Below are 13,781 nucleotides of genomic sequence, written 5' to 3' on the forward strand. Positions count from 1 at the left end.
ACTCTGTCCACTAGTACTCCTAGATACAGAAAGTACCAATCCCATCCACAAAGACACCCAAAAAATAAGAGAATTATCTTAAAGCAGAATAATTATGCATCCCAATGAACTGGCTATTTAAACTCATTATGTAGGAATTGACAAATCCATAGTAATCTCAACATGTGGCAGAAAATTTTTTAACTAGTATCAGCCTAATTAACTGTCTTCCTAGATATTCTAATGATCTTGTGATCAGCACAGGAGAGGCACAAGCTTTGTCAGATGAAAGACTTAAAGCAACTTTCTGACTGTTGGCCAAAATCTCCCCCTCCTCTTTCCCTCCTCATATCATTCATAGTATTCTAACTCTCTGCAATGAGGATAAGTGATCTCAAAGAGACCTGACAGAAACGAAACAGCCATCTCAGAAGATGGACACATCAGATTTCCTAAATACTTCTTTTGCTCCCTCCATTTCATGTTACTATTGGCCACAAAATGCTACAGAAGACACATGAATTTTTCATTAAAATAAAATAAAATTTAAATACAATATATGTTTAAATATTTAAGGAAAATAATAAAACACAAAAACAACTTTTAACACAATGCTGAAAATATTATCTCAACACAGTCTGAAAAACTTGGAAATGTTATAACAAAATCAGTAGCAAAAGAAATCTTTCACTTAACACGAAGTCTGAAGCAGAAATTATGGTTATAACAATACCAATTGGGGAAGGGAAGGCTACTACACATAAGGCCTGAGAAGACTGTGCACACCCAACACTAGGAAAGGATCTTTCTCTCAGGATTCTTTCTGGCCCTTCCTCAGAGTGCTTCTCTCCAAATACAGCATTAGCTGCCCGTAAAGCCAGTTAACAGGCACGGTATTGCAGGGAAATAGAAAGGACAGCACAAAGCTCAATTAGAGTACATTCTGAGTAGGAATTATTTTATCTTTGAGATGGAGAAAGGAAATAGTTACTCCAGTGGCTGAGAAAATCATGATTGCTGCAGGAAGAGCTCCAGTTAAGACAAAGGCTATGAAGTCCCTACTGGTGTTGTGGACTCTGTGCCTTCCAGGATGTGTCTACATGGAGGCACCCAGTTCTGGCAACCAGTGGAAAGATACTTTGAGCAGCACGATCTGAATTTTTTTACCAGATATTCTGCTAAACCCTCATTGAAAGTATGGAGGGAAGGAAAGCCAAGTTTGTTCTGTGTTATAGTTCTTACTAAAGGATGTGGGGAAGTGGAAACATTCTTTCCACATATACTAGTGAACAAAAAAGAGGCACAGCTACTAGAAGACTGGTTGACTCCATCTGCAAGAATGTCCACATGTATGCCCATGATCAGATGAAAAACTCAAGGAATGAAGAACAAAGGACACCTAGGAGGGATTGCAGACAGGCAATAAACAACAGCTTGCAACACAGCTGCAAAGATCAATACAACTGTGTTGAATGCACATATGCATCTGGAGATAGTGCAGGGTGGACATTTTAACAGTTAATACAGTTCCCAGATGATCCTACATGGAATACTACAATCAGCTGAGCATCAGATTACCAGAACCATATGATGAAAACTAGTGCAGTTTCTGAGCCAAGCAATGCTTTGTAATAGATTACTATTTAATTTTCTGTATAAACATATTTATAGCACATCTAAGAGGTCTCAGAGAAAGGACTGTAAACAGCAGCCTGGTAGTATTTGCAATGTAAACACCAAGAATGAAGAGAGCAAATTACAACTCTAGACAGAGAAAAGTAATGCATCTATAGAGAAAAAAAAAACTATTGAACAAAGAGTATCCGGCTTTGGGAAAATGTCTTAAAAATATGAGGGAATTTTCATTGTATGAAAACTAGCAGAACAGAAGACCAGATGACTTAGTAAGTATGCTTACTAAGCATACTTAGTATGCTTAGTATGCAAAAATATGCTTTTCAGATTTCTACCCTGTACTGGTTTTCTAGCTATTGATTGGAATGATATGAAACCTAAAGAAATTAAGAACACTCACAAACACATTCAAGAGAGTACTGAGGAACATGTCTGCAGTTTTCTGTGTGGACTCCTTTGAGGGTCTGCTTGCCAGAAGAGTGCAGAGACACTGAACTCATGGTAAGACATGTGGGGCTAACTCAAGGGCTCCAAAACAAAGCCTCATTAAAAAGTTATTCTGCAGTTTCTTCAGGCAATAACAGCATTTCCCAGCTTTAGAATTTAATTTTTTTTTTAGGTTTTGAATTAAAATTTTTTATTGTTTTTCATCTGGTGGGTAAGAATTTCTCCAAGGTCTGTTTCTTTTCCTATCTTAGGAGGATACAGCCTTAAGAAACACAGTGAGTCCCACAGAGATGTCAAAAGCAGGCGGTAAAAATCAGTCACGCAGTCCTTTTTTTCAGCACATCAGTTGACTGACTGTACCTGAAGAACTGATTTACCCAGCACAGAGATTTATAGATTCTGTGTCAAGATTTAACTGTTGGCACAACAAAATATGTTGCATTATTCACGTCATCCTCTGCAAAGACATATTTCTGCAAAGACAAAGGGATGCATCGTCTATCTTCAAGACTCTACTGTTTGCAGCTATTGCTGCTTGCCTGCAGACTTCTCTAATCACTGAGCGGAGAAAAGAATTCTCCTAATTGCTGAGAGCTTTTGGTTTCCCAAAATAGTTGACCTTCTTCCTTTTTGAAGAAAAAACTTTCCTCTGCCTTTCTGCCTGCCTCCCCACCCCCTTCCTGCTGGCAGACATGAGAAGAGAACTGTGTTTGTTTTCACGGTAAATGGGAGGCCAGAGCAGTGACAAGGCTGATCTCACAGTTTCCAGCTGTTAATATTTGATTTCTTTACAACTGCACATATGCAGAACTCAGAAACTAAACTAGTCCAGTAAGAGCAAAATGCATAAAAGTCTCTCAGCTAAAAAAAAAAAAAAAAAAAACACCCTGAAAGGTTTGAGTGGCGGCAGCATGGCTCTTGACATGAAAGCAAATACTCCAGCTAAGACACAAGGATTATTTGGGCCAAAACTGCTGAACTGCATCTGAGCCTCTACTTCCACAAATAGTCATATGTCAGCTTTTCAAGTGTTGAAGATCCCAGATTTTACAGTTAAACTAGGCAAAATTCATCATTTTTAGATCACCTGAAATGGCTCTGGTAGGGATCAGGGAAAAAATTTCAAGTTCCACTTAGAAACAGGAGGAAAAAAACAACTATTATTATAAACTTTCCTTATCTCCCACTAACAGAGACAACTGTGTATCAGTCATCATGACAATGCTGGTCTTCTGCTTTTAAGTTTGTGTCATTTTAATGTACAGAATTCTTGTCTTTAACATTACTGATATTAAGGATTTACATTGGTCACTTTCAAACAAACCCTTTTAAGGGTTTTTCTACTTAATTTTCATTTTCATTGGACAACAAGAACAATGACAGAAAAACATCTGAACAGAAGTTCAAAGTAGATAAACAGGGTTTTTAAAATAAACAGTTGATTTTTTAAAGTAATATTTTTATGAACCCTAAAACAGGTCTAATCTTCTACTGGAAAAACTCAATATGTCTCCAAATGTGTAAGAGCTGAAGTCTGAGGAAGAAAGGGATTAAATAAATTAAATATAATCACTTGAGTGTTTTTGACAGGATTGTTCAGAATGTTTAGATAATGAGCATCCAAAAGTGAAAATCTGACACTATACTCCTAGCCCTGGCATTAACTTCATCATCTTTCCAGTTTTTATTAATGCTAAGTTCAAGGCAGAATGATTACTACATTTATTTTTATTTTATTTTAATGAAATGCTTCTCTCATGCACAGACTTGCAAATTGAGATTCACTGAGCAACACACTCTTCTGGAAGACTGTGAAATCCTTTCCTTTGCTCTCAGCCCAGCAGCTGGTAGCCCAGCTATCCTGTGGCCCCAGGAAGTTAATGCCAAGCCTGCAGAGTTACCAGCAGAGACATGGAAGCCCTGAGACCTCCTGGCTCCAAGCGAGGCTCCCAGGTTCTTAACTACAGCAGCTCCCAAGCAGACTGGCACGAGGCAGGCTGTGTTGCAGACCATTAGAAGGGTTTCCTTAAAAAGAGGCCCATTTTCTCAGCAAGCCTTTTTCACCTCTATTGGCAGATCAAAGCTGACCCTTTGTCCTAAATTTTGTTTCATTCTCTTCAGCTTTATAGCAGAAGATGTTTTGTTGGGAAAGGCTCTGGACAGCTCTAGTTGTCCCTGTATTCTTACCTTTGAAAGAACTTTTGGTTTTGTTGCAAGATCAGTGACATGGAAAAGACTTCTTGTACACAGGCTTGTAATTAGTGTGGTGAGCCCTACCATTACTCTGCAAGCTACCAGGCAAACCTGACTTCTGTTCTTATTTTCTAGAGACCACCAAGACAGACTTGGTATATGATCCACAACCTGGAATGAGAAGGTTCAAATAGCAGATATTAAGAGCTAGAACATTTCTGCAGACCTGGGTTTTTCCAGCCTTGCCACTACTTTCTCTGGAACATTTTTTCACCAAGAACTTCAAGTCCATAGGAGCTATTCTCATCCTTCCTTGGTATAGATGCTTGCAAATGAAATTACAGGAAACATTCACATTTCTTTCAAACCACAGAAACCTTATTTCAATTTAAATTTTGGAAAAAAATTGGGAACTACTAATTACTCCAGCTGCTTCATTCCAAGACAAGCAAAGAGAAGAGAAGAACAAGGCTCTTCAGCTCTTGTTGCCCAAGAGCAAAGCAGACCCAAAGCAGAAGCATGGAGAAGCAGAGGTATGAGGTAAACTCCTTGGATGTGCCTTCACCAGATGTTACAGCACACTTCTCACTCTCTCTCTCAACCAGCCCCATTCTGACACCATAAAGTAGAGCAACTTGAAGTGACCCTGGATTAGGCCAATTGCAGGCAGCTTCTCCATAACTGCACACCAGCTGGGAACTGTTCTTACACAGCCACGTTCACTCTGCCCCCTTCAAGGCAAACTCTAGGAGGCCACTGCCAGAGATGCCCATTCCTCCCTTCCTGCCAGCAGCAATTTCTTTGGGTCAACACAGCTCTCAGTTAACTCCTTGCACATCTAGAGAAGCAACATGGAGACAATCCAGGATGAACTGTGTGCCTCAAATACTGACCAAACACATTATTAATTTTCATTAATGAGTGCCTGCTCTGTAAAAATGTTTCCCCTGCATAATATTTGGATCAAGTTACTTCCACACTAAGCTTCAACTTATAGATTTTCTAGTGTGATTCAGTAAATTTTTTGTTCAGCCTTCAAACACTGCTATCTTTCTAAGTATTCATTTGGCTATCTTTTGGATGTTTACAGTTTGCAATCTTTGAATAAAATTATAGAACTGCAGGGTTCATTATGACAGAGTTATTTTGCAGCATGTTATTCCATACATGGGATTTCAAGGAGATGATAAAAAGCAAAATAATCAGTTTATTTTGCTCACACCCCATCCATCCCATTTTGCTCATATCTAAAAGTACTAGGATTTTCTAGAGTGAGAGGTTTCATAGCTAACCTTTTCCTTATCCCTCTTTGGCTCCAGACCCCTATCAAAACACAATCTCCCACACTGATAGAAAGAGCCCCTATGAATACAAACACCTGTGGACAACTTTTTATTTGGCAGCTGTATAGAATTATGGACTTATTATCCACAAAAGAGTTTTACTTTCTTCAAACTGGAATTAAAGTGCATTAGAAAACCAAGAAAAATGTTGTTATTGCACATCACACTGGGTCAGGCAGCTTGAGAAAATCCCCAGAAGTAAAGGAGAAAACCATTTGCTTTTTTCCTGTACCATCAGTATCATCTGACCAACTGCTAATTGTACTGCTGAGGTTTTAAAGACCTCTATTCAGGTAAGTGCTGGCCAAAAAAAAAAAAAAAAACAAAAAACCCTCTCATTCATCAAAGCACAAGTACTTTCAAGAGTAGCCTAGTAACACAGAAAAGACTTGAAAATCCTCAAAGTCCAGCCACCTATGGAGTGATCATGTGAAAAAATGTCAAAGAATCACTTTTGTAAACGCTTAAGACAACTGCTACTGAGTGGTAAATACAAAATACTGTTTAATTGCAATTTTCAAAAATTCTTCCTGCTTTCAGTCATTATATGTCTGTCCCTGTGATAGAAATGGGAATTCTTTCAGTTTTCAAGCCTGTGCTCTCCTTTCATTGCAATGAGGACCTAATTCAGAGCTTTAAACTGTGTTCTGCAATGCATAATTAATCTGGCTTCATAGAGACCTGGACAAAAGACCCCATTCAATCTTCAGCTCCTTCCCCCTGAGATATTGTTATTTCTAAAAACTCCTGCCAGCTGGGCTGGAGGGAAATCTCAGCACTGTGGGAGAATGAACAAACTACAGGCCTCCAAGGGATTTGAAGCAACTATCTGACTAAATTGGATTAGAAAGTAAGGAAGGGGAGGGGAAGGAGGGCTTATTCTGAAGTCTACAAAAGCTCATAAAAAATTCTTAGAAGATTTTCATATGGTGAAGGGGAGAGAAATATGCAAGTTTTTATAACAAAACTGAGAAAGAATTTTAAAACATGTGTGAGCCAATACACTTGGGGATATTTGAAGGGATTATTGCTGGTATTATTTCAGGAAAACTGTTGTGTCTGCCTTGGAGTTTTGAAATGGCATTTCTATGCAAAATCTAGGCTTCCTTGCAATCCAAAATAGTCATACTTTCCTTCCAGGTATTTGATACATATCCTGTTTGAACCTATAATGTAACCTAACCATAAGTTGTTTTAAGTTTCCTCCAAAGCACATCACAATTAAAAGCCTCTGCCTAGAAGGATTTCAAAGGGCTATGGAAAAACAAATTCAGCCTTGAGAGCCAGCACCCTGCTTTCATTCCCCCCAAGCTCATCCTCCCAAGTGTGTCAGTTACTCTGCCCAGATCACCTGGCCATCTCTCACACTTTTCACAATATTTTTAGCAGGCACATACTCGGGAGTATTGCCCCATTTCCCTTTTGGAAGACAAGGTGGAAAAAGCTCACAGCCCTGCTGTGAGAGTGGGTGCCTGGAGGAAAAGATGCTTGCTTCTCTGTCTCCTCTGGCTCTGCTGTCCCCCCTGACAGGGACTGGCTGCTTGCAGGCTCTCTGCTCCTGCAGCACTAATGCTATGAGGTTATGTGGGTTTAGCCAGGACAAAACTTGGCTCGCTACCTTCAGAAATATTTTCAGAAGTCGGATCTTTTAGCCACCTTAACCAACAGCCCCCATATTAAAATGGGCAGCCTTTACTTACAACAGCAGGAACTTCACAGTCAAAAGGAACAAAAATATTCCCTAAAAGTTGATCTACTCAGAACTCACATGTTGTTATAGAGTAAAAACTGTGGTACTTTTCAGAGGTCTGGCATGCACTGAAGAGATCAGCATGCACAATGAAAAATGCACCCTGCTGGATGATGCATCTGTGTAAAGATGGGTGCACAAAAATTACAACACATCAGAGCAATCCTAATCAGTCCTAACCAAAACCAAACATTTTTGTTTTTTCATTGTCATCATTTGCTATTTCTAGACTTATTGTCACAGAATAATTTTCTATGATCTCCCTTTGCCCTAGGGAGGAAGTGCAGGAAGGAAAGAAGGGAGCAGGATTAATTTTTTTTTTTAAAGTAGAAAACAAGATTCAGCAATATCTTTCAAAACAGTGGAGGCTTTTTTTTAAGGGTGTCACTTCATAAAGAAACACTTGTATGTAACTTAGCAACAGCAGCAACAAAAGTACTGGTAGCTCATATTCCAGACAAAGAGAAATGTTTAAAACATTAAGTTGTTATATAAAATCCATACAGCCCCTTTGCAGTTTCTTTAATTCCTGGGGTGTAGGAAAAGCAAGACAACATCACCACTCTTGCTTTCCCAGCCAACATAATGAGCCACTTTGGATTGTGTGCAACTGTTATCACAAGTGGTTGGATGTTGTCAAATCCATATCAAGGCATCACATCAAAAATCCTTACTCACAACATTAATCTAACAACTCTGAATAACACTGTGGCATTTCTTGAAAGGGACAATAAAAGATTTCACATCTGTGAAAGAGAAAGCATGGTGGAGGTAAAAAAAAAAAGCATAATTCAGCTAAACACATCCTGAGTAGTGCTAATACTACTTAAAGTAAAACATCTACCTAAATTAGCCCTGACTTTTCTCAATTGACTAAAAATCTCAAGGTCTCAAAATTTGCAGTGAAGACTGCAAGGAGCAAAGGACAAACAGTCCAAGCCAGGACATAAAAAGTCAGTGTTGAATCCCATCCCCACACTCTGGACTCTGCATTGCACTGTTTTGAGCATGAGATTGTGCTGAGAATCCGCTGGCAGATTCTCCACAGGGGCTTACCCACCACGGTCAGGACCTTTCCTAGCAATGCACAAGCAGCCTGCCTCACTCCCACACTGACCCATCTTCTGCAGGCCACCCATGGAGCTGGCACTACATGGGGAACCTGTAGAAATTCTGAAGTGCACCCAGGACAGGAGCAGAGCCAGAGGAACCATTATGGGTGTGCAGGCATACCCCAAATCTGCTGCTTCAGTAAAAAAAAAAAAAAACAAACTTGTTCTCTCTGCAAGGATGACAGAAATTTGGCAGCAACACTGGGCAGGTGATGGAGGGGGAAAGGGGAGTCTGGCAAGGCTGCAGATTTCTGCAAAGTGGCTGAGGCTTGCCCCTCCTGCAAGAAAGGGAAAAGGGTGTGGCTGGAAAAGAAAGCAGAAGAGACTGGGATTTGGTATTCCTACTGCTGTGTTAAAGGTGGAGAGGGCATAGAACAGAGCTTGTCTGCCTCCTGAGGAAGAAGGTCCTTGCCCCAGCCACACTACTTCACAGAGAAGGACTGGGGCATGGGTCAAGACTTTCATTCATACACCTCCAAGAGTATTTCTTCCTTAGACAAGAAAACCAAGGCATGACAAGAAGCAGGATTTCAGAATCCTGCATCTCACAGAAAGGGTCAAAGAGGAACCTGAAAGTTTTGGACAACACGTCTCCATGCCTATGCATTTGTGCAATGCTAGGAAGCTGAACAGACATCCAGCTGCTCACCCTGCTCCCACACCCGGTGACGCTCAGCCCAGCCCCTGCCTCACCCTGCATCTGCCAGCTGAGCCACTCTGCAGCCCTCCCTAGCTCCACTCACGCACACACACACTCATCTGCGGATAAATACTCCAGCCAGCAGCTGAAGCAGATCAGCCAAATAACACGGCGGAGCCCCACAAGTGGAGCAGGCGGGCCCGGCCCGGCCCGGCCCGGCCCGGCCCGGCCCGGCCCGGCCCCGCGGGCACAGCGGGGTCCCCACGCCCCCGCTGCCCCTTCCCAAGCGCCCGCATCCAGCCGCCTCTGCCCCCACAGCCCTGACACGCTGCCTCTCACCCACCACAAACACGAGGGGAGAGTTTAGCCGCTTCTGTTAACTCTGCATCAGCTGCCACATTGAAATCCCACCAAAAATACTCTTAAAATGGGATGGGTTAATATCAAAAGAGGAAGCAGGGCTCTGCAGCAGTAGCTTTGTCTGCTATGGGGCACTTCAGCACCACTCCTCAAAATTTACTGTCTGCCTCATCTCTCAAAAATAGGTCATTAACTTCCTTTCTCTTAGTGCTTACTCCATGTTTTCAAAGTGTACTCAAATAACTCAGAGATAATTTAGTTCCTTCTTTCCCTCCACCTCTCTTCTTCCAAACCTTGGGCTTTAATTGACAGTATTTTCTAGTACAAAATAAGAGCACAATTCAAAAGGGCCTGAGACTAAGAAAAATTGAGGAATGAAAGGCCAAATTTTCCCATCACTTACTCTGATATCCTTGGGTTAAAAAAAAAAAAAAAAAAGAGAAATTTTACTGTTACATCCTCAAGAGGAGGCAGCAGTCTGTCTTCTATATGAATTCCAGACCTAAACAGCCCAAGAAATTTCCATAGAGGGACTGCCACAGCATGATGAACAGAAATATTCCAGAACACACCTGGTTACAATCCCCTGTCCATCCTTAGGAGCACAGTACTGAGCATGCACTCTGTGTAACCCCTCTTGTTTTCAGCTGCCTCCTTCATAATTTACAAAGTGCAGTGACCCACCTATACCACCTTGTCTTAATCTCCCTGTTGAAATGTAATCCTTCAGAAGTTTGAGTCTAGTAAATGCAGTTACTGAATGTCATCCAAAGTGTTTAAACTGGGCATCGAAACTTCAAAATGGTGCTTAAATGGAGCACAAAAATTAATAAAAAAAGTTTCTCAGCTATAACAGTTAGTTGTGCATAGGAAATAACTCAGCATAGAAATTTATAACTTTAAAGTTCAACAGATCCTGCTGAAGTATGCAATATATAGAGCCATGCATTTTAAGCATAAAAAAAAAAGTTCTTTAGAAAATAAACCAGGAAGACCCTGGTGTAAATGTAACACTGGCTCAAATTTTGGGCAAAAACATTCTTAAAATTTGTCCATTTTGCAAGTGTCCAGTAATATAGTAAGAGCAATTAAATCCAGAATAAATATTTTGGCTTGTCAGCTCTAATAAGGGGGACATTACAGAGACTCTCAGGAGAGCAGAGATCCAAGCCCAGAGATCCAAGCCCAGTCTCAGACACACCATGCTTAGGTCAGAAGATTTACATTTGTTTGGCTCTATTAGACTAGGTAGAATAATCTGTTCTACTACAGCTTTGTGCCCAGTCCAGGATGTCCCATGCAACTCTTGCTGCACCAAAACCAAAGTGAAATAAGAACTCTATTATCAGAAATGTGGATAATAAACCCTTTAAAAACCTTACAGGCAGTATTTTAAATTAAAGAAGGAGAAGAGGCAGGTCCAAAGGCAAACTAATCTATTTGATCAAACATTGCAAAATATTATCAACATCCAAATTCTTTTTTATCCCAGGACATGTTCTTCAGATTGCATAAAGGCATTACATATCCCTATATTTCAGCATGGGTTATTGATGGTTCACAGCCCTAAAATGCAGCATAGACCTCTTCTGCTTCTGCTGTAAAAATACTCTGTGGTCTTGCTTAATAACAGTTGTGGAGAGCACAAAAATAGTCGGGGGAAAGAGCTGGGAGCAGGATGTACTGTCTCCTGGCGTGGTGCTCGGTACACGTTCCACCAAACTGCAGCTCGGGGAGCTAATGGGCGATGACACAAACACACACGTGTGCTCTCCCTCCCACCCAGGTGGTATTTTTATTTCTAACCTCCCTTTCCCTGGGTTGCAGGGAAGTTTGACAGAGCCAGCGAGTGTCACACGGGATGCTTAGGAGCTGGCAGGCTCTGGCCTACATTTTACCCACTGACCACAAAGTACAATGCAGTTTAAAGCTCAGGTTGAAGTTTGTGTTAATGAGATGTCATTATAGATGGGGGACATGAGACTGGGAGCATGAGATGAAGCCAATTCTTGGTTCCTATGACATGATGAATCTAAGCCAGACCTGCCAGCAATAACATTCTGCAAGAGGAAGGTTTGAGAGGGCCATGTGGGCCCAGGTCCCAGGGCTTGGTGTCCCAGCAGACACATCCCTTGTCCTGCTGCCATCCAAACACCCTGCAGTCACTACAATAGTCTTGGTGATCAGTTGGTTCAAAGACCACCCCAGTTAAAACAGCCTTGCGTGGGCTGCTCAATGCACTAAAGCTCTGTATGAACCTGTGGTTTAATGACTGCAGCTCTGCAGGCATCAACCTTTCTCCAGGCAATTTATGGTGCCTACAACATCCAAAACATTTAAAGAAAAGTTGTAATGTAAGTTGTTCCATTGTGTATAATTCCAGATATACAGAAACTGATTAAATGGCAAATTTAGAAATACCTTTTTCTAGTAGATATTTGTTTCATCCAGATAATGAGTTTTATTTCAAAAATCAGTGCTAAAGGCATACATGTTCCCCATTCCTACACCAAATTGGAGAAGTACTAGCACCAGAAGACATCCCACCAAAACAGAATTTATTTTCTGCTCTGGAACTATGAAGCCACAGCATGAGACTCCTCCCATGTATACCAGGACCAACTTCACAGATGCCATACTCATGTAACTCACACTGAAAAAGAACTGAAGGAAAAAAAGCTACTAGTGGAACACTTACATATTTTAAGGAAAAAGAAAAAAAAACCAAAAAAAACAAACCAAAAGAAAAGATGAAAAAAAGGGAGGGGGGAGAAAGAAAACAGCCCATCCTATGCCCAAGTTTCTGAAGATAACTGGGATCACAAAGTTGGATAATGAATGACACTTTAAAATAAAAAGCTATCTACATTATATTTTGTGTGCCCTGGTAGATTTAATTCCCTTTTCAAGTACTCTTAAAAAGTGAATTAGGAAATGGAGGTTAGATCAAAGTTGGCACAGGAAGAAACAAGAAAACAAAACAAAATCAACCACTCATCTGCTATTGAAATGTTTAATCTAAACCTTCTTCTGATTTAAAAATAGAAACTATTTATAAGACAATGTGTGCTTTAATCAGAATGCAAGAAACAAGCCAATCATTAAAAGTTCAAAATAAAGGTTTAAACTCAAACATAGTTTTGCAACTACAGTTACAGCCAGATTACAAAATTCCTTTCACACAATGCACATAGCACCCTTTGAGACTTAATGACATTCTGCAGCTGGGATAGTATGAATCTGAGTTCTTTCTGTTCTGACTTATTTACTTCTGCAAGAAAATTCCCCATGGCAACTGGCCAAAGGGGCTTGTCTCCTTAGTGTGTGAAATGTGAGCAGATACAAACTTGACACCATATTTCATCCCCTCGCCTTCCCTCGTGTCTGCATTCCTAACTGTAAATTAAGGGGTGGCACTGACTGTTCTGGGGTAGTAGGAAGCAGCTTATTCAGAAAGATAGGAAGTGACAAAGGAAGAAAAAAAAAACCACATTGCACTGCTTCAAGGCAGTTTCTGAAACTATAGTGAGATTCTTCTCACCCACAATCAGGACACGCTGAAACTGTGAAACAGCTGATTCACTTCTAAAAATGTGACAGTTTTTCCTTTTATTGACCTTTTAGATATGCATTTATCTCCCCATCTAAACAGAAATCAGTAGAAATTTGTCAATACTTGATAATGCACATCTGTACTTGCTGCAGCACCCCTCTCAATTATGGTCTCTTTTCAGGAATGCAAGTTGGGTTTTTCCTGTGTGGAGGGTCCACTAAAACACAGAATACTTCTGCAGCACAGTCTGCCAAAGCTGATTATGAAAGAGGCAATTTGGAACATGGAGGTTTCTAAAGCTGGACTTTAAAAAACAAGAGGCACCTGGGAAATGATGTGCAACTCTCAGAGACTAAATACACTCTGTCAAAACCAAAATTCCCCTAAGGACCTCAGTCAGCCAAGGGTGAAACCATGACCTTGGACACATGTTTACCCTTCTTGGAGCTGATATGCATAATACATCTGGTATTTCAGCTCAGGGATACCATCATCATGGTTTTCCCTCCAATTCCTGACTGTGCAGCTATGTTTAGTAGTGACACCAGTAAAACTTACTTAAAAGCCATTTAGTCAACAAGGTGCTTTTTCTGAGAAAGCCTGAAAGACTCTCAAAATCAACTGCTATCAACTTCTAAACACACTTTTAAATGTACCATAGTTCTGGGTCTATGTCTAGCTATTGTGTCCTACATACTAAAGACTTTCAGGCTGCTGGCTGCCCTGGAGAGAACCATGTGATTCCTTCCAGCATATGGAGAGACGCTTC

At 40.7% G+C, this 13,781-nt stretch overlaps 1 long non-coding RNA gene across 2 annotated transcripts; it reads right to left on the reverse strand.

Moving 5' to 3' along the window:
* Positions 1-537: 537 nt before the first annotated feature.
* LOC137471467 (uncharacterized) lies at positions 538-8,868 on the reverse strand. Of its 2 annotated transcripts, none has more exons than XR_010997637.1 (2): positions 4,357-8,868; positions 538-1,378 (listed from the first exon to the last, which is right to left on the reverse strand). It is a non-coding gene; the product is annotated as an uncharacterized lncRNA (long non-coding RNA). The 2 variants fall into 2 exon arrangements; XR_010997636.1 differs by having other exon boundaries at positions 4,249-8,868.
* Between the last annotated feature and the right edge of the window lie 4,913 nt (positions 8,869-13,781).

Source organism: Anomalospiza imberbis, chromosome 3, assembly GCF_031753505.1.
Source record: "Anomalospiza imberbis isolate Cuckoo-Finch-1a 21T00152 chromosome 3, ASM3175350v1, whole genome shotgun sequence".
Classification (NCBI taxonomy): Eukaryota; Metazoa; Chordata; class Aves; order Passeriformes; family Viduidae; genus Anomalospiza; species Anomalospiza imberbis.